General features: G+C 48.7%; 1 protein-coding gene and 1 long non-coding RNA gene across 2 annotated transcripts in view; one reads left to right on the top strand and one right to left on the bottom strand.

Annotated features, from left to right (window-relative positions):
- SERINC2 (serine incorporator 2) overlaps positions 1 to 20,237 on the bottom strand; it is a 50,519-nt gene that overhangs the window by 21,596 nt on the left and 8,686 nt on the right. The window lies entirely within an intron of this gene.
- On the top strand, positions 12,170 to 14,051 carry LOC117026813 (uncharacterized). Its single transcript, XR_004423826.1, has 3 exons — positions 12,170 to 12,889; positions 13,183 to 13,318; positions 13,473 to 14,051. It is a non-coding gene; the product is annotated as an uncharacterized LOC117026813 (long non-coding RNA).

The raw sequence follows: 20,237 nt of genomic DNA, 5'->3' as shown, positions 1-20,237 counted from the left end.
CTAGGGAGTGAGAGAGAAAACTGTGGTGAAAGTGAAAAAGGTGGGACATGTGGGGTGGGGACCTGCAGGGGGGACCCTGACACTTGCCATAAGTGAGGGATGCGAAGTAACCCAGGGCATGGGTTCCATAGGGGCCTGAGGACTCTAAAAGGATTCTGGATGCTTCCCTCACAGACGTCAAGGGTCTGCCATGAATGCACATGTGGGCACTGTGTGTGTGTGTGTGTGTGTGTAACTTGATCTGTGTGTGCACGGGTGATTATGTGTGGTGTTTGCACATGTGGACACATGTGGATATGTGTATGGAATGAACATATGTGAATTGGGGGACATGAGTAAGTCACAGGTGGTACGTGCACATGGGGATTTTACATGTAGGTGTATGTGTGTGAAGGTGCGCAGCAAGGCCCATTGCTGTGAGGAGATGGACGAGAGAAAAGCGTGTCATTTGGCCCAGGCCTCACATTCATAAGCCTCAAAAATGTATCAAAAAATGAGATGGATGGATGGAGGGGTAGAGAGATGAATAGATGGACAGATGGATTTGGATGGACTGATGGATGGAAGGACAGAAGGAAAGATAGAGGAATGGATAAAGCAAATGTTACAAAATATTCATTGTAAATTCCAAGTGGTGAGGCTATGGGTGTTCACTGTACACCTTCTTTCAACCTTTCTGGGTGCTTGAAATTTTTCATAGTAAAATGTTAAGAAACAATGTAAACTCAAAGGGCAGCGGCTGGATGCCTAGTCCCTAAGCATCATGCACAAGATGGAAAGAACACGAAGCTCATCACACAATTTGAAGCTGATATCCCACCACCAGACCACACAGCACTGTGAATTCATGTCATTTTTTTAAATTTATTTTTCAATTACCATTGATATACACGATGATATTAGTTTTAGTTGTACAAAATAACATAGTGATTAGACATGTATATACCTCACAAAGTGAGAACTCATGATTTTTATAATTCCTCTACTTAACTTGCGAATCTCTAAATTGCATTGCTTTGGGTTTGTGAGTGTGTGTGTTTCTCTCTCTGTGTGTGTGTGTGTGTGTGTGTGTGTGTTAAAGATGTTACTTTGTTAAATTAAAACGTAAAACACTCCACGGCTGTGACATTTCTTCAGTTTTAATTTATTGGGAGCCTTAAAAAACAGAACTGGCTTAGGCCTCTGTTGGCCTATGAGAGTTCCTGTTATGTGAGGTGTGCATGTGGGTTTGCACACACATGCGTGTGAGGGGATGCGGGCGGCTGACGCCCACTGAAACCCCACCTCAGGAATGTGGCCTCCTCCAAGGCCCCATGAGGCCAGCACTGCCTGGAGTGACAGGATGTCCCAGGACTGAAGAAGAGCCGCTGCCAGCCCCAGGGCAGCCTTGGGGACCAAGAACTCTGTCATTTGAGGCTTGGACACGCTCAGGCCAAGCGGCGTCCCCAGGCCAGCAGCAGGAATGTGGGCAGCTAACACTGGGGTGTTTCCAGGAGGAGGGTGGGGCAAAGGCAGGTTTCCAGAGCCCTCCTGGTGGCCTGCAGGTCCTCCCTTCCTCCCCATACATGCATTACCTCCTGTCTGGCCATTCCTCCTCCCCTGCCCAGTGGCTGTAGGCCCAAGCTGTCAGCACCCCCTCATGATACAGATGGGGAAACTGAGGCCTGGAGAGAATGGAGCTGCCCAAGCCACACAGCAAGTCAGCAACAGAATCAGAACCCAGATTCTTTGCGCTCGCCCCTGCCTGCCACCTCTGCATCTCCCTCCTTTAGTCACTTCAGGAGGCGGTCCAAGCCCAGCAGACCCAGCAGGTGAGGCCCCAGAGTGCCTTCCTGCCTGTGAGGGTCCCAAATAGGGTCCAGGAGGCCATATGGGCACCAGAAACAGTGCATGGCAGAGAGGTAGGACCTTCTAATGATAAGAGCTTCTAATGCCAGCTCTTCCATGGACCCTGTCAAAGAAACCCTAGACAGCTCCCTGGCTCTCTCAGGGCCTCAGTTTCTCCATCTGTAAAATATACAAGCATGCGAATTACAGCTGTGGCTTTCACATGTTTTGAAGCAGAACCCTCAAACAACTACAGGAGTTGCTGCCCTGGCCGATGTAAGAGAGCAGGTATCTCTGTCTACTCGGCCCCCTCATCTGCCCTCCACCAGAAGCTGGCCAAAGAGAGTCCCACTGAATCGTAGTCCAGTGGATCAGAGACCAGGCTTCAGCACAGAACCAACCAGGACTCGAGTCTAGCTGTGCAGTCCCAAGCAAGGCTCTCCAAGCCTCAATGTATTCCTCTGTAAAATGGGGGCAACAACACTAATCTCATGAGGTTAAAGGAGAGAATTCATGTCCAGCACATGATAAACATAATAAAACTTCAAGGAACAGTGGCTGTGATTATTAGTTTCCCCCAGAGGAGAACCACATGTGTGAGCCTGCTGGCTTCACCATGACTGGTATCTGTTGTTTCAGACCCCAAAGCCAATGCATTTGGGCAGCTGCTACCCCAAATTCCTCAGTCCTGTCTCTCTGCAGCTGCTCCAGAACAGCTGAGTGAGTGGAGGCTGCCAGGCCGGGGACCCGGGGGAGGGGAAGTGCAGAGCTCCCTATAATCAGGCAACCAAGCCGCTGCTGAAGCCCCAAAGAGAAGGCGGCAGGTATTTAGCCAAAGCCTTTCATTCTCTGACACAAGCAGGAGGGAAAGTCTGCCCGGAAGGAAGCCAGAGACTGCACCCCATCAGGCAGCAGTTAGCCCTGAGGAAGGACAGTGTTGTTGGTTGACACTGAGAATCCTACAATGTTGGCGCTGAAGGAAGCTCAGAACCACCTAATGTATACCCATACAATGGAATATTATTCGGTCTTAAAAAGGAAAGAGATCCTGGCACATGCTACAACATGGATCGACCTTGAGGACATCATGCTAACTGAAATAAACCAGACACAAAAGGATAAATACGGTATGATTCACATAGATGAGGTGCCTAGAGTAGTCAAATTCACAGAGACAGAAAGTAGAATGGGGGTTTCAGGGCCTGGGGAGAGGGGGATGGGGAGTTATCAAAAACAAACAAATTAACAAGCAAAAAACCCACTTCTAGTCTCCCCTCTCATTTCACAGATGGAGAAGCTGAGGCTGAGACAAGGAAAAGGACTTACCCAAATGCACCCAGTGGGTGTTGACAGGTGTTCCCTGGCTTTCTGATCCTTCCCAAACAAGCCTCACCCCTGCCCCCCAGGCTGCCGAGCTGCTGCAACAGCCTCCTACCTGGACTCAAACTTCCAGCTGGTTCTTTGGCACATGTACTGGAACAATTTATTCATCTTTAAAAGAAATAACTTGACTCTGGGTTTCCTTCCTCCCAATTATAAAATCATACCTATTCCATGAAAAGAAAGACCACATCTTTCTGGTTCACCGCTGGATCCCAACTCCTAGATTTGCATCTGGCCGGGCATCGCACAGCTGGAATACATGAATTTTAGGAAACTGGGAAAATACAGGATTGCTTTGAAAAAGCAAAAAGAAATCACCCATGGATTCCCACCCTCAGCATGCTCTGATATATTTTATTCTAACCTATTTTAACACTCAAACACTTTTTAGAAAACTATCTGAACTCACACTCCATCAGTAGTTCTGTGTCCCGTCTTTCTCACGTACCAGTCCACCCCGGCGCATTTTCTGTGCCATTAAAATGTTTTCTAAACAGCAGTGAGAGGGGCTCCATCCTGTCAGGGGATGTCCTCCACTAGAAGTCACCTTCTTAGCAAGGCCCCTGAGACCACTCAGGCTAAATTAGTCCTCCTCCCGCCTCACTTTGTTTTCTTCCTGACATGTATCACTCTCTAAAATTATCTTATTCCTTCATCCGTTTGCTAGTACGTGGTCTGTCTGCTTATTAAACTGTCCATGAGGTGGTTGAAGCTCTGGACAGTAGCAACCAATGCACAGCTGGGACCTGGGACCTGGCACATGGTCCCCCGCTCCCCCAAGAAACATAATGGAGAGTGTGCTGGAATAGTCCTAGGCCCTGAGAGCATAGCAGTGAACAAAACAGACAAAGACCCTTGCCCTCATAGAGCTTACATTTTAGTGGAGAATGAATGAATGAATGAATGAATGAATTTAACTACCTCCTTTTGCTGGACATTTAGGTCAGTGCTCCTCAAACTTCTCCACTGTGGTACCTCTTATGGGTTATAAGCAGAAAATTCCTTTGCATTCTCATATTTTATCATTAAAATGAAGATAGTTTGCATTCTATGTAGGGTGACCAACTCATCTTGTTTTGCCTGGTCTTTTCTGGTTTTAGCATGAAGTCTCATGTCCCAGGAAAACCTTCAATTCTGGGCAAGCTGGGACAGTTAGCCACCCTGATTCTATGCCATACTATATCCATGATTTTTTTTTTAAGTTTTATTGAAATATATTCCACATACCATAAAATCCACCTATTTTAAAGTGTACAATTCAGTGGTTTTTGGTACATTCAAAAGGTTAGGCAATCACCACCACTATCTAATTTCAGAACATTTTCAGCACCCCAAAAAGAAACCTTGTATCCATTAAGTAGTCACCCCCTGGCAACCACTAATCTATTTTCTGTCTATGAATTTGCCTGTTCTGAACATTTCATATAAATGGAATCATACAGTGTGTGATATTTTGTGTCTTCTTTCACTTAACGTAATGTTTGTTAAGGTTCATCCATGTCACAGCATGTATCAGTACTCCATTCTTTTTTATTGCCAAATAATATTCCATTATGTGGATATAGCACATTTTGTTTATTTATTCATCAGTTGATAGACATTTAAGTTGTATCCACTTTTTGGTATCGCTGCTATGAACATTCACATACAAGTTATTTGTATGTGAAATAAGACATATGTTCTTATTTCTCTTGAGTATGTACCTAGGAGTTAAATTGCTGGGTCATATGGTAACTCTGTTGAACATTTTGAAAACTGCCAAATTGTTTTCCAAAGTTGCTACACCCTTTGACATTCCTGTCCCAGTGGGTGAGGGTTCCATTTTCTCCACATCCTTGTCAACAATTGTCATTGTCTGCGCTTTTTATTTCAGCCATCTTAGTGGTGTGAAGTGCCATGCTTGTTTCAACATAAAACTTTGGATCAAAATTACTTATCATCGGCACCTTGAGCTGAGCTGTCGCTGAGCTACCGGATGGCTCAGTTGGTTGGAGCGCATCCTCTCAACCACAAGGTTGCCAGTTTAAACTCCCGCAAGGGATGGTGGGCTGCGCCCCCTGCAACTAGCAACGCCAACTGGACCTGGAGCTGAGCTGTGCCCTCCACAACTAAGATTGAAAGGACAACAACTTGACTTGGAAAAAAGTCCTGGAAGTACACACTGTTCCCCAATAAAGTCCTGTTCCCCTTCCCCAATTAAAATATATATATATATATATATATATATATATATATATATATATATAATAAAAATAAATAAAAGTAAAAATTAAAAAAAATTAAAAAATAATAAAAATGGACAAGGGATCTGAATAGACCTTTCTCCAAAGAAGATATACAAATGGTCCATAAGAAAAAAAAATTACTTACATCAAATGAAATCAACCCCCTTTGAACGTGCCCCATGTCAATCACGTAGCTCAGAGCACCCCGACACATCTCTCAGTATCTGTGAGGACAGGGGTACCAGCCTGATGTGTGCGGGTTAAAGTTATTTCCAAAGTTTTGATATGGTAAACAACAATTTTTTTTTAAAGATTTTTTTTTTTAATTGGGGAAGGGGAACAGAACTTTATTTGGGAATGGTGTGTACTTCCAGGACTTTTTTTCCAAGTCAAGTTGTCCTTTCAATCTTAGTTGTGGAGGGTGCCGTTCAGCTTCAAGTTGTTGTCTTTTCAGTCTTAGTTGTGGAGGGCGCAGCTCAGCTCCAGGTCCAGTTGCTGTTGCTAGTTGCAGGGGGCGCAGCCCACCATCCCTTGCGGGACTGGAGGAATTGAACTGGCAACCTTGTGGTTGAGAGCCCACTGGCCTATGTGGGAATCGAACCGGCAGCTTTCGGCGTTAGGAGTATGGAGCTCTAACCGCCTGAGCCACCAGGCCGGCCCCGGTAAACAACAATTTTTGCTAACAACAAAAAAATTACTTTTCTTTTCATCTGTTTGATGACTAAGGAAGTTGAACATTTTTCATATGTATGTTAATTTTTTTGTATTATTTATATATAGTATTATTTATATTTTTCGTGTTTATTATTTATATGTCTTATCTGGTGCCAGAATTATGTTTTTAAAAGAAAAATCTGATCACACCCTTGTGTAGAACTTTTGGCGGTTCTGCACTGTCCACATAGTAAAGACCCAACTCCCTAGAGAAACCCACAAGGCCCTGCACCACCTGACCCCACCTGCTGCTCTGGCGCCTTCTCTCATCATTGTCTGGACAACTTGCAGTTTCCAAAGAGTCCTTTGATGTCTCTCCTCTTGCCTTTGGAAATTTGTGGACATCACCTCCCAGCTGACTCCTAGGCTCACCTGCCACCACACGTCTGATGGAATCACTTGTTTATGGGGCCATCTTCATGGATATTCGACCTCTGCAGAATGGCCCCACACTTAGGAAGCACCCCTTGATTGGTTTAATGCTCTGCTGTTGCTGTGGTGTTGAAATTGTGAATAACTTTTAATAGGGGGGTCTCGCATTTTTATTTTGCACAAGCACCCACCAATTATGTAGCCAGTCATGCTTGTTTACCTTCTGCCTCTCACACAGGATATACACTCCTTCAACTCAGGGTCTGTCATCCCCCCTCTGTAACCCCATTGACGGGCAGAAGCCAAATGAATGAATGGATAAAAACAAAGGAAGGAAGGAAAGAAAGGAGGGAGGGAGGGATGGAGGAAGCGAAGGAGGTAAAGAAGGAAGGAAGGAAGGAAAGAAGGAAGGAAAGAAGGAAGGAAGGAAGGAGTCTGTTCTACCTTGAAGAATAAGGTTGAGGAATTTCCAGCATAAACAAAAGTGAAAGGAGATTCTAGGCAGAACGGTGTGTCAAAGAACAGTGGGGGCAAAGGTACCCATGGGTAAAATTCCTTACGGGTAGGACCAGGAAGCCCTGGAAATGTGGGTGCACTGCCTCAGCTGCAGCCCCAGAATCTGGGGAAGTGGGAAGGATGGGGGCAATGCCTGGTCTCTGAAAAAATCTGGGGCCAGGAAGCAAACCCTGGAACCTCTGGAGGTGCTCATTAGTGTCTTCAGAGGGGCCTTTCCTGTCAGAGGTTGGGGCAGTTTGGTCAGGAAGTCGAGGGGAGCCAATGGGACAGCTTGGCTCAGGGCCAGGCCATCAAGGCTAGGTGATCTAATGTCTCCAATCAAAGTGCCTTTGCCACCACTGGGCCAGACCTCAGGGCCTCTGACTCAGGCGTCAGCACCTCCTGCCCTCCACCCCAGCCCACACTTGACCCCCTTTCCCCTGGAAACTGCATGGTCATCAAGGTCCCAGTACCAATGAGAGATTAGAAGAGGCCCAGCAGTGGGCACCCCAGCTGCCCTCAGGGGCAGAGACATAATGATCTCTTGGGGTTTATGGGCATAGGGCTTGGTCCTGCCCAGCTCAAGGGAAGAGGCCCAAACGGCTGCAAACCCATCGTGGGCTTTCACATGACCAATCTGGGTCCCCCCGCTCCTCCCCTCACCTTCTACCACTCTCGCTCCCTTACTCCCACCCTCCTAGACGCAGTGCTTTCTTTGCAGTCCATAATAAATCAAGTTCATTTATGTCTCAGAGCCTTTGCACTTGCAGTTCTCTCCGCCTGCATCCTCATCCCCCAGATCTAGGCATGGCCGCTTCTTATCCTTTGGCAGGTCTCAGCTCAAACACCACCTCCGCATCGAGGAAACACTGTAAGTGTCCTCCCCAGCTGGACGCATAGCCAGCTCCCCTCTACCCTATGACCTTGTTTAATGTTTAGACTGTCTGGGTCAGAATCCTACCCCTATCAATTATAGCTTGGGCAAGTCACTGGACCTCTTTGTGCCTCTACTTCCTGACTTATAAAATGAAGATAATAGCAACACTTATGTCATTATGTTGTTGGAAAATGTAAATGAAATGACATAGGACCTGGCCCAGAGGAAGTCTCCATAAATGGTAGCCATCCCTATCTGTCCCATCCATCTTCCCTTGAGAGAAGAGACTGTGTCTACTTGTTCACAGCTGCAACCTCAGGGCCTAGAACAGTCTTTGGCACACAGAAGGCGCACCAGAAATATATATTAAGGTAACTGATCTGTGTGTTTCTCTCCTGGCATTTTGACCTTTTCCTTTCTCCCCACTCCCAATATAAGCAGGCTGTCTCGAGGCAGACTCAGGGTGTCCCCAGGCTGGAAGAGATAGAAGGATGGAGCTAGTGGCGAGGAAAGAGACATCAGTGCCCCTGAGAGGGAAGGCCCTGCTTTCAGCACCTGGAGCCCAGAGGAGGACCTACCAGAATGACCTCAAACCACAGTGTGACCCCCAGCTCAGCAGAACAATTCTTGTTCCCTCCAGTATAACCCAGAAGTGGAGAGAGATGGCCCTGGAAGGGCCCTTCAAAGCAAAAGGAACAATAGTGTCGCCAAAGCGACCCATATGGACACGTGACTGAGAAACACATGGGCCCACCCAAGCCTTAGCTCTACATACATTTATCTCCCACCCCAATTTAGACACAGCTCCAGACTGAAGAAAAAGGAAGTTCTATTTGTTACACTCGTGAGTCATGGCCTGGCAGGCACACCTGGCACTCACCTAGAACGTTCCATGATTTTTGTTCACTGCGTGACCTCTCTGCGCCTTGGTGCTGCCATCTCAGTTTCACGCTCCCTTAGGATGCTCATGCAGGTTTCAGTCATAATAAAAAGCTCCCAATTACTTGATATGCCATTTCATTGAATCCTCTCAACAACCCTGTGAGATAAGGACAACTATAATCTCCACTTGACAGACAAGGAAACAGAGGCACAAAGAGGTGTGAACCTGGTCTAGGGCGAGTAGCTGGTCTGACTGGAGCCCACCTCATCTAACCGGAGTCCCACCCCTTCTCCACACAAACAACGCAGAGAGCAAGAAAATGTTTCCTAAACCACAAAGACCTGTGCTGATGATGGGGGCAGCAGGGAAGGAGGGGTCCTTGGACAGAGCGGAGATGAGGCAGGGCGTGGCTCAGCGGTGGTCAGTGTCCCAGGGAGACGTGTGACAGCCGAGGCTGTGGCTCGGTATAGCCTAACACAGGATGGTCTCCACTGAGGGTGTGGATCCAGGAGGAAGGGAGAAGCCCCCCACACACACACCTCCCAGGCCACATGCAGCTGCCCAAGGAATGCACCTACGTAACTGGTGTCAGGAGGCCCAGATCAAGTGCCAACAATATGTCTGGCTCTCAGGATGAACTCGGCAAGTCCCTCTCCTCCCAGGGCTTCGGTTTTCCTGTCTGGCCCAAGTACAGATAAAGCTAGAGGCTCAGTGAGCTGACCACTCTCCTAGTGGGGCTCTGTAGTGCCACCTGGTGGACAAACAAGTGCATGCCTCCATCAGCTCTGAGATGCGGACCCGCAGAACACCTATCTCCTCCTCAGACTTGACCTCTGGCCCTGAGTGCATAGAGGAGGCGCCCACAAGTCTCATTTCCAGGCCCCAAGAGGAAGGGAAAGGTCCCGAGGAGATGTGGGTTTGCCAGAAGAACTCACCTGCTGTGTAAGTTTGTGCTTAATTTCCTCTCTCTAGGCCTGTTTCCTGTCTCTAAGAAGGGAGTTAATAGGATGAATCCTGATCTGGGAGGCGTAAGGCTTGGTTTCCATCCTATGCTTGAGCTGTGTGAGCTGAGGCAAGTCCCTGCCCTTCCTTGGGCTTCAGTTTTCCCATCTGCACAGCAAGTTGATGGGAACAAATGGCCTCAGACCTCTCAGGGCCATTCAGGAGTCCAAGTGAGAACTATGTCTTTAGGGAGAGTAAGAGGAGGTGCAAGGGCCCCCAAGAAGAGCTTCCTTCAGGGAAGGACTGGGTCAACATCATCTCTAAGGGCTAATAAGAGGCCACATGGCATTGAACACATATTCAGGTTTTTTAATTTGACATATTTATTGAGAAAATATTTGATGCCAGACCCTGCACTGCCCCTGACCACCCAATAGCATACCAGACGGACACAGTCCTTGGCCTTGAGGAAAAATACACAGCCTAGTCAAGGGCACTGATTAGTAAACAAACATTCACACTCTTGTCTGAACAGTCACAGCTGGGTTACGGACGAGTCATAGCCATAGCAATGTTGGAAGGTGAGAAGAGAGAAGGGAGGTGACGTGTGAGTAGGGTGAAAAGGAGTGTCAAAGGTACGGCATTCTTTTAAAATTAAACAATTTTTCCTGTCACATTAACTTATGCAAAAATGTTGATCTACGTGAAGGTTCTGCCTTTCCCTGGAAAAGAGAACAAGGGAGTTATAATGTAAATGGAAAATCTAACAAACAAGAAGGGCTGCTCTTCCAGGTGCCGGGGGTGAAAGCAAGCAACCACTGACTGTGATAAGTGGGGTGAGGCTCAGACAGAGTGAGGTGCAGAGATGGACAGAGACCATGGGTCAGGGATGTCTGTTGAGCACTTAATAATAAACTACTGGGGCGGCCGGATTGTTCAGTGGTTAGAGCACAAGCTCTTAACAACAAGCTTGCAGGTTTGATTCCTACCTGGGCCAGTGAACTGCCCATAACTAGATTGAAAAACAACTAGATTGAAAAACGACTTGACATCCTGGAAAAACACACTGTTCCCCAATGAAAAAATTAATTACTTAATTAGTTATAATAATAATAATAAACAATCTCACATTTTGATGTGAGGGAATCAAAATGGCCACGCCAAACTGGCCATGTTGAGACGTCCTGCCCTTGAATTTGATAAAGTCATGGCTTCAAGTTTCTTCATGTGCTCCAAGGCACAAACCAGCTCAAACTTTCCCAGAACAAATGGCTTCATCACAGTCTCTCCGGTCAGGGAGTCTCTTTTGTTGACAATGTCTAGTGAGACGCCTTTGGGTGGGGACAAGGCCAGCAGTGCACCAAAGCTGGCTCACACCTGCTTGCGAGGGCCAGTGCTATAGTTCCAAAAATCTTGTACACCAGTTGTTGAATAGTCATTATTAAAAATTAAATTGTATACATTTACAATTAAATACATTATATCAAAATAAAGATAATACTCAAAGCTCCTCACTTCCTACTGATTTTGCTACGTTTTACTATTCTCTATTCTCTGGAGGTCATCTCCCTCTACTGTCTCCGTACAGTGGGACTTTGACATAATGGGGTGCACCTGCACATCTCTTCCCAACTCTGTGTTCACTCATATCACACTGATAACTGGTAACAGCCAAGGTGGGAGTATTGCAACACAGAAATTGGCAAATGCGACAGATCAAGACTTGATTTGTTGTTTTCTTGACTTTCTAGGCTAAAGAAGGTGATGGACAGGGCGGCTGGTTGGCTCAGTTGGTTAGAGCACAATGCTCATAACACCCAGGTTGCCGGTTCGATTCCCACGTGGACCAGGGAGCTGCAGCCTCCACAACTAGATTGAAAACAACGACTTGACATGGAGCTGATGGGTCCTGGAAAAACACACTGTTCCCCTATATTCCCCAATTTAAAAAAAAAGTGATGAGCAAAATGTTAATAGTACAGACTAAACTGAAAGGCTGAAGCTGAAAGAGGTTTCCGTTTAATAAATATATTTGTAGAAGAGTGAGGAATAGTGTAACAGTAAATCATGGATCAGATTTAATGACAATAAATGTATTGGGGAAAGAGTAGACTGGAATGCCACTCCATTTCAAACTGGTTGAATTGCAACCATAGGTTGACTGACTACAGATACAAGAATTCAGCAAAAATTAACAAAAGCGTTCTGTGAGAACAAATTGACTATGCAAGATTTACAATCAAGAGATTGTACATTGTGTTGTCGTTTGTAAATTGTGCTGCACATCCTTTATGTCAGTAAAATTTATAACAAACATATGTCTACAATGTATACATTTGGATTTCCGAAGAAACAGTTGTCAAATATCTACCAACACACTACTGGACAAATCCAAATTTAATAAAGTCCTTCAAAGCAAATTTCTGCTTGGGAAAGCTCTCTCCACTGTTCAAAGTATTTTCAGGACAAAGCAATAGGCAACCTCATGCTTCCATTGGGGACAGACACTCCCAGGACACAGGTAGCTTTGTGGCTTTGGGATCTGTCACTTTCCACAATGACAATAAAACCAACTCATTCAGGGGCTTTGTGGTACTTTCTTTCCTTTGACATTTTTCAATTTAAGTGCCTTAAATAAGGCTACTGGACTGCAAGTAGCAGCAATTTCTCAGGCCAGTTAAAACGAAAGCAGGACTTATCCTAAGGATGAATGTCTGGGAATGTAACCATCAGCTGGAGCGCAGGAAGCTAGCTCCTCTCTCCCTCCCCACATATATGTCTTCATGGTTGCTTCGTTCTTCTCTTCCCCTGTACAGAGCTTCCTGCTTCTTTTCTACTGTGCAAACAGCAGTGGAAGTGAAGGCAGAGTGACTGCTTTACAGTCAACAAATTTACCTAATCCTAGGTCGGAGGCCAGCCAGCCCGACAGTTAACGGCCGATCCACAATTTCCAGGCAAAGGATCTGATTGGCCTGCTTGAATCAGGTTGGCATTCCTGGACCAATCAGTGACTGCAGGGGTACAGACAGGGCCTCAGGGGCCACGCCCAGTAGGGAGGGGCAACTCTGGGTGGCGGGTGAGCCTGGGCTGGGCCGGCGCTCCCTAGGTCCACGATATTCAAAGAAGTCACTCAAGGAGGTCACATTTGGACGCCCAGGACTCATTGGAAGGGTGGGTTTCCTTATTCTGTCAATGAGAATGTTTTCTAGATAACCTGCCAATATGTGACTGTCCATAACCTGACCATGTCCACCATTGTCAGTGAAAATGCCTTAATTACGTATTTGGCAATTTTGTTTGTAAAAGGTAAAAAAAAGGAATGTGTCTCTTGCTTAGACATCTTCTAAATATTGAAATTGTAATAAAAGACGACCATCTCTGTTTCTGCAATCCGGTAACCATCTGGGGCTCCCGGGGTTGTCCAGGCAGCTGTATCATAATCACCTTTATTCTTCATTTCACAGGAATCCCTGAGCTGTCAGGAGCAGGCCCGGGAACCACAGCGTCCACAGTGCCTGGCATGCTCCTGGTACAGAGCTCCTGCAACAACTGACAAAGCAGGATCTCGGCAGCAGAGGCTTGGATTCAAAGTCAGCAGAGGTCTGCATTCAAATTCCTGCTCCCTTAGCTGTGCATTCTCAGAAAAGTGACTTAACTTTTCTGTGCCTCACTTTCCTTATCTGTAAAATGGGATAAATAACAGTACTAACGTCATGAGGTTGTGAGGATTATAGTCAGCCCTCCCTATCTGCAGGTTTCGCATCCGAAGATTCAATGAAGTGTTGGGAGTCCGTGGACGCAGAGGGCTGACTGTATGCATTGTTCTACACCATTTTCTATCAGGAACTTGAGCGTCCACGGATATTGGTCCTGGAGCCAATACCAGCAGATACTGAGGGACAACTGTAAATGAGTTAGTATTTATAAAATGTTAGAACAATGCCTGGCACATAGTAAATGTTCAATAAGTGTGGGATATTATCATTACTATTATTGGCATTTCACTCTTAGCTGGACTTTTGCAGGCTGGCATGCAGAGTGGCTGGAGGGGGCTCGCATTGTCCTCTCCTCTAGGATCCACTCCCAAGCCAGTAGGCAGGCTGGTGTGTGTACGCGAGGAATTGTGTTGAGTAGGAGGGTGGAAAAGAGTGTGACAGCCCAGATCAGGGGTAAGTGCAAGGGCCCTGTGGCTGCCCTGGTAGGGACAGTGGACCTGCCCAGCTGGAAGAATCCATGGCTCAGTGTGAGACTCCAGCAGCACAGGGGCTGGTGTGGTTGTGTGTCGGAAAGGAGGGGAGCGTGTGGTCTCAGTAGTGATAGATCTAGGAGTGTGAATGTCTGTCTCTGGGTGAATGTGTGTCTCTGGCAGGATGGTGGTTGTGGGTCTGTGGGTCCCTGAGGGAATGGTTTGAATGTGTTGGGAACAGGACCAGCTTCATGGGTGTGAGACCAATGCAGTCAAACAGGGCCCTGCACTCAGAAAGCCATGCTCTTTGTTTAATGCTCAGCTGTCACCATCTTGAATTCTTAATAATTTTTGAACAGGGGGTCCATATTTTCACTTTGTACTGGGTCCCATCAATCATGTAACTGGTCAAGGGTAGGGGTTATGTGTGCATGTATCTGGGTGTGTGTGTGACGTCACATGTGGGTTGTGTGTGTGGGGGTGTGTGTGTGCGCGCGCGCACGTCTGGGATACCTCTTCCTCTAGTCTCTGTGGGAATTCCAGAAATTGCCAGGCAAACCTACCGCAGCCCAGACATAGGAAAAACCTCTGTCCTCAGCTCTGCCCTGCAAACCCCAGCCCAACCTCGCTCCCCCAACACCCGGACCCCTCGGTCTCTGCAAAATCCCAGTGCCCCGTTCCACCCCGTAGCTCTGCCCCTGTGAGAGTGGGAAAGGCAACTGGGGACCTTCAAGATCACCAGTACTGGGGAGAGCCAAGTTGCGCAGAAAAAGTAGAGGAAGGGAATCCCACACTGGCTGGGCTCACACTGCACCACACCCTCCACAGACATCATCTCCATCCTCCTCCTTCTGGCCAGGAAGGGGTCAGGCTCCCCACTTCCTAGATGAAGCTATTCCCTGTACCTCCCCATCAGGGCTTCCTGGAAGGAGAAGCTGAACTGGGTGGTCAGGAGTCCTGGTTCTGGTCTTGGTCTGCCCTCAACCCATTCCGGTACCCTGGACAACTGGTTGCCCCTCGTGGGCCTCAGTTTCCCCATCTGTAAACCCCAAAAGTTGGATGTTATGACCCCTGATTTCCCTTTGGCACTTGGATCCTACCTGACTCTCGGTTTGTCCCCTGTCTGTGACAGCCACTCCTGGCTCTGCACAATGGGCCCCTGGGCCTGGGCCAGCTCCAGGCTCCTGCCCCAGTCTCTGATTCCAGACACAGTCAGACTCCTAGATCTGGGAGCATTTGATCCCCTTAGACAGACGTGAAAGTGTGGCCCTGAGAGGGGACAATACACACACACCGACTTAGTGACTCAAACTAAGTCTTCCTGCCAATCCCCCCCGACCCCCCCAGTTCCCCGCTCCACCCCTCTGATGATGCACCCACCATCACTGCCTCTGAAGTACAAGCAGGACTGTCTCTCTTGGGAAACTCAGCACCCTGAGCGCAATCTCCACTCCCCCTTCCCCTTCTTTTCTCCAGTCACAAATGAGAAAGGGTTTGGGGATATCATCATGTTCTTTCCTCATTGCACAAAAGGGAAACTGAGACCCAGAGAGGTGCAATGGCTGCTCCAGATCACCTAACCAAATGGCATCAGGAGCCCCTGACTCCAAATCTCATGGTTCCCTCTCATTTCTCCTTTCCTTATCCTCCTACTCCAAGCCCTGCTAAGCACCCACAGGCCCTGGAATCCGAGTGTTCTCTCTGGCGACCCTTCCAGCCCAGGGACCCAGAGTGGGACCACTGTGTCTTCATGGGTGGTGGGTGGTGCTGGCTCCCAGGAATACTGTGTTTCCCCGAAAATAAATTTTTCTCCAAAAGACGCATTAGAGCTAATGGTCCAGCTAAGTCTTATTTTTGGGGAACCAGGGCAGAAGGACAACCAGGGAGGAGCTTTGCCTGCTCTTTGCAAAACTGCTGGGACACCCACCCCCACCACCATCCCGCCCCTTCCCCCAGGCTGCAGAAAGAGCTGGCAGCCTGGGAGACCCAGGCCTGCAGAGGCCCAGAGATCCACTCCCACACCAGGACCACATAAGTAGGTTCTAGGGGCCTCCCTGACTTTCACTGGTACAGCTCCCCTTTATTTGTTTCATCTGGACATCGACCTGAGAATTTGTTTGAAGACAGGATTATCTGATATAAAAATAATTCTCAAACCACAGCCCCCTTTCATGTTACTCAGCTAGAGGGCAGGTGGTTTGTCCCAGGTCACAGAGCAAGACAATGAGGGGCCTTGCCTGGGACCGGGTCTCCTGTCACCTAGCTGCAGTTCCTTCCCCCCAAGGCTGCCTTTCAGGTCTTCCCCTTAGCAGGGCCTGGGGGTAAAGGTGGGGGCGCTTCATGAAGGCCTGGAACAGGGGGCTGAGTCTGGGTTTCAACCAACGAACTCCGACAGCCAACATGTTTTCTGTGGGGGCCTATGCAGTACCCTGAGAAGGGGATAAGGGGTGAACAAAGCACAGCCCCTGCCCTCAGCAAGCTCCCCATCTGGGCCTGAATATGGGGAGAATGGGCCCCTCCAAATCTAGACACCTCCCTCCTCACTTTAAGCTTCTCTTCCTTTCCCATCAGCCTTCAATCCTACCATCTGCCTTTTTCCTGAAGTTGCTACATCTTGGCTCCCCTCCTTCCTCCCACCCCAGTCCTTCTGGGCTCTTCTCCTCTCCCTCCCACATTAGCTGTCTCCTCTCCATCTCACCCTGTCTCACAACCAGTAGTAGCCTGGGAAAGGCAGCACAGGCCAAATGAGGGAGAAGGTAGGACAGGCAAACGGCTACACAGGACGGAACTGCGATGCTCCCCGTCCCCAGGAGGGGGTGCGCTGCCACCTGTAACCACTGATCCCTCCCTGGTGCTCAGTCTTGCAGGTGCAACCCAATTCCAGAGCCAAAACTAACATCTAATCTTCACAGTCACGTGGTGGAAGGCAGGGATAAGTGATCCCCAGCTTCCAGATGGGAAGACCCAGGTCCAGAGATGGGCAATGGTGGCTGGAGGCCTTGGGTCACAAAACAGCTATGAGCCTGAGCCTGGCTTCAAGTGCTCTTGACTCAAAACTACCTCCTCCTGGTCTTGGCAGATCTGTTGTCATGTAAGAAGAACGGGCTGTGGGCTGGGCTGCCTCTGAAACGACTAGGCCCAGGGGTATCTTTTCTCGAGTCACTTATTCTTGAATTCCCTCCAAAATTGACTTTTCTTTTCCCTTTCTTCGCCTCAGCTAAAGCCTTGGTTTAAGGGATGGGACTAAATAGTCCTGACTGCCCCATCCCTTAAACCAAGCCCCCATATGGGTGCCTCAGTTCTACTAGGGACTCAGGCAGCAAGTGTCCCCGGAAAACCCCCTTCTCTCAGAAACGAAAAGCAGTTCCAGGCCTCACTATATGCCAGGCTCTACCCTGAGACTTGGTGTGTTAGTTCAGTGTACCCGCCAATAAGGCAACTGAGGCCCAGAGAGGGTAAGTGATCTGCCCACACAGTTTGTAAGTGGTAAGGTGGGACTTAAATTCAGGAAATCTGATTTCAGAGAGAGACTTAACCACGGTGTCAGAGACCTCCAGTTAGTTCCCTGAGATCCATGCTCTCATTTTTCTAGACGAACTGGCAGTCCAGAATAATGACCACATTTCCCAAGTCTCGCTTACAGCGAGGTGTGGCTGTGTGTCTAACGTCTGGCCAAGAGACAGGAGATGTGTGCAGCTGCCAGGTCACGCCTTTAGCTAAGAGAGGTGTGCCTCTCTCCTGTTCCTCTTTCTGCTGGCTGCAGGCATGGATGAGCAGACTGGGACAGCTGCCACAGCCTCCTAACTGGTCTCCAGTCCAGAAGCCACACAACAGCCAAAGAACTCTTATCATAATACGAGTCCGGTCACAGTGCTCCCCTTCCCCGAGCCCTCAATGCCTTCAGAAGACGGGCAAGGCCTTCTCCTGTCTGACCTTAAACTATCTTCCCAGTCTCATCTTTTATCCTCTGCCCTTTGTTATCCTCTGACACTGTTATCCTCGGCCCTCAGCTCAGATCAATCATCAGGAAAATCTCATTCTTCCTTAACTATGCCTTGTCCCTCTGCCTTCCCAAGTCCTCTTCCCACACCTGGCCGACTCCTGGGTATCCTTCTAGACCCAGTCCAGAGGGTACCTCCTGCACAAAGCCTCTCCTGACCCCCCTGGCAGAGTCAGTGGCTCCCTCCTCTGGTCTTCCATAGTCCGAGCACAGCCCTCTGAGGTAGTGACAGCCTTTCTGTATTGTCAGTTGATAGACACATCCACCGCTCCCATCTCTGTATAAGGGCAGGAACCAAGTTTGGGTCATCTGTTGGTTGTCAATACACTGCATGGGGCCAGGCAGCAAGCCAGTGGCAGCCAAGTTCAATGAGAGAGAGAGGGTGAGAGAGAGGGTGAGAGAGAGAGTGAGAGCGAGAGCGAGAGCGAGAGAGAGAGAGAGAGAGAGAGGGAGAGAGGCATGCACACACACATATGGGTACGTGTTCTGAGTCGGCTGGAGGTCCAGGCCAAGGAGACAGGGAGGACATCTAGAAATAGCCCCATGCCGGGCCCTAGACCAGGTCTGTGCCCAGATAAACTGACCCTGAATGAGGCGGTAGGGGCCAGTGATGAGGGGTGGAGACTAAGAGGTGTGGCTCACGCAGGCTGTGGCCTTGCTGCCCTCTGGGGTCTGCTAGCCACTAGATGGGCCCTGCCTGGTTGTTGGCAGGCAGTCCTGGCACTCAAACCTCAGTGACCTTCAGTGACCAGGGAGTATTTCAAGCTTGGGCTGAGTGTCAGCTGTTCCCTTGGCGCGATAGCTTGTAGGGCAAAGGGGAGTCTGCCAGTCTACCCACTGAGGAGGGGGAAGGGTTGGGGCAGGGACACTGGAAAAGTTTGTCCTCTCCTCGTTTTGGCCCACCTCACCCTCTTCCCCACTTGGAAGTTCTCTCCCTGAACCACCAACAGCCAAAGCTTGACGGATTAAAGAGATCCCTGACCCAACTCCCTACCATGGAGTTAGGGACACTGAAAGGAAGAGAATGGCCCAAGGTCACAGAGCAAGGCAGGGTGACAACCGTCACAGGGAAAGGCTCATACAAGATCTAGAGCCAGGCTTCCTGGGTCGAAATCCTGGCTCTCATCTGTAAATTGGGGATGGGAACAGTAGTACCTACGTCACTGGGTTATTGTCAGGATTACAAAGGTGAAAGACAAAGCTGCTAAGTCCAGTGCCTGGCATTGGATCAGTGTTGTCGCCGTTAGCAATCATTTTCTGCACCATACGTTGTCGCATACAAAGCTTTCCTACACCCACAATCTCATTTGTTCCTTCTAAAAACCCTGAGAGGTAGATATTACCATCTACACAGAGGAAGAAACAGGCACAGAGACATTGATTGGCCAAGTTCACACACATGTCTCTCAAATGCCCAACTAGTGGTCTTCCTACCTCCTTCCCCTTGCCACTGACAGCTCATACACTGGGGACCACAGAGAGCCACATGGGGAGCCAGCCCTTTGTTCCTGAGGCCGCCCTCTGCTCTTCTTACTCCTGCACTGGATGACCCCCATTGCAGGGAGGACAGCTTTACCTGTCTGACACCGTCCCCTCCTGACTCTGATCCCGTCCTTCTAATCTCTTGGTCTTCACACACCTCACCCTCCTAGGGGATATGTCTCACCATAGGCTCCAGTCTTGGTCACCCCCCAGCCTGCACAGTCTTCCCTGCAAATGGCTCCTCCCTTTTCCTAGCTAGCGTCTCTGTTGACTACAGAACCTAGGGATGCTGCTCCCACTGACCCCCAACCAACTGCCAAATCCCAGTGCCCTAAAACAGCCCACGCCAGGCTAACAGCCTTGGCTCTGTACCTGGTTCCTGCAGCACCATGACCTAGACTCCTTAGGCCAAGATCCACTCCCTGCCAGGGTCCTGCCATGGCTTGCCAACTCTCCTCACCTACGAACATACAATGGTCACCTGTCCACACCAACCAGGCTCACCAGGCCTCCTGGAAAAGCCTGAAGTTTTCCAGAATCTTGAGCAGGCTGCACCTGAATGAAGTGTACTGCGGGGAGTGACCACTGAACGTTGTGTTTGACGCCTCAGGCCACAGGGTGGCGTGCGATGCTATTGTATAAGCATTAGGTGTCCTTTCTAATTAGACTCGACTGAATCCAATATTATTTACTTTTGCACAGGCAAAGTTTTCATCTGATAGACAAATAGTCAGAGGCAGCCACAATCTGGGATCTGGTTTGATTACTTCCTGGGAATGGCCCTGTCCCCAAGGAGAGCTACTGTTGAGAAGGACCGCTCTCACCTGGGACTACTTGGGGCCCCATTCCAC

This window comes from Rhinolophus ferrumequinum, chromosome 9, assembly GCF_004115265.2.
Source record: "Rhinolophus ferrumequinum isolate MPI-CBG mRhiFer1 chromosome 9, mRhiFer1_v1.p, whole genome shotgun sequence".
NCBI lineage: Eukaryota > Metazoa > Chordata > Mammalia > Chiroptera > Rhinolophidae > Rhinolophus > Rhinolophus ferrumequinum.
Note: the sequence above shows the minus strand (reverse complement) of the source record. Positions and strands in the feature narration are given on the sequence as shown.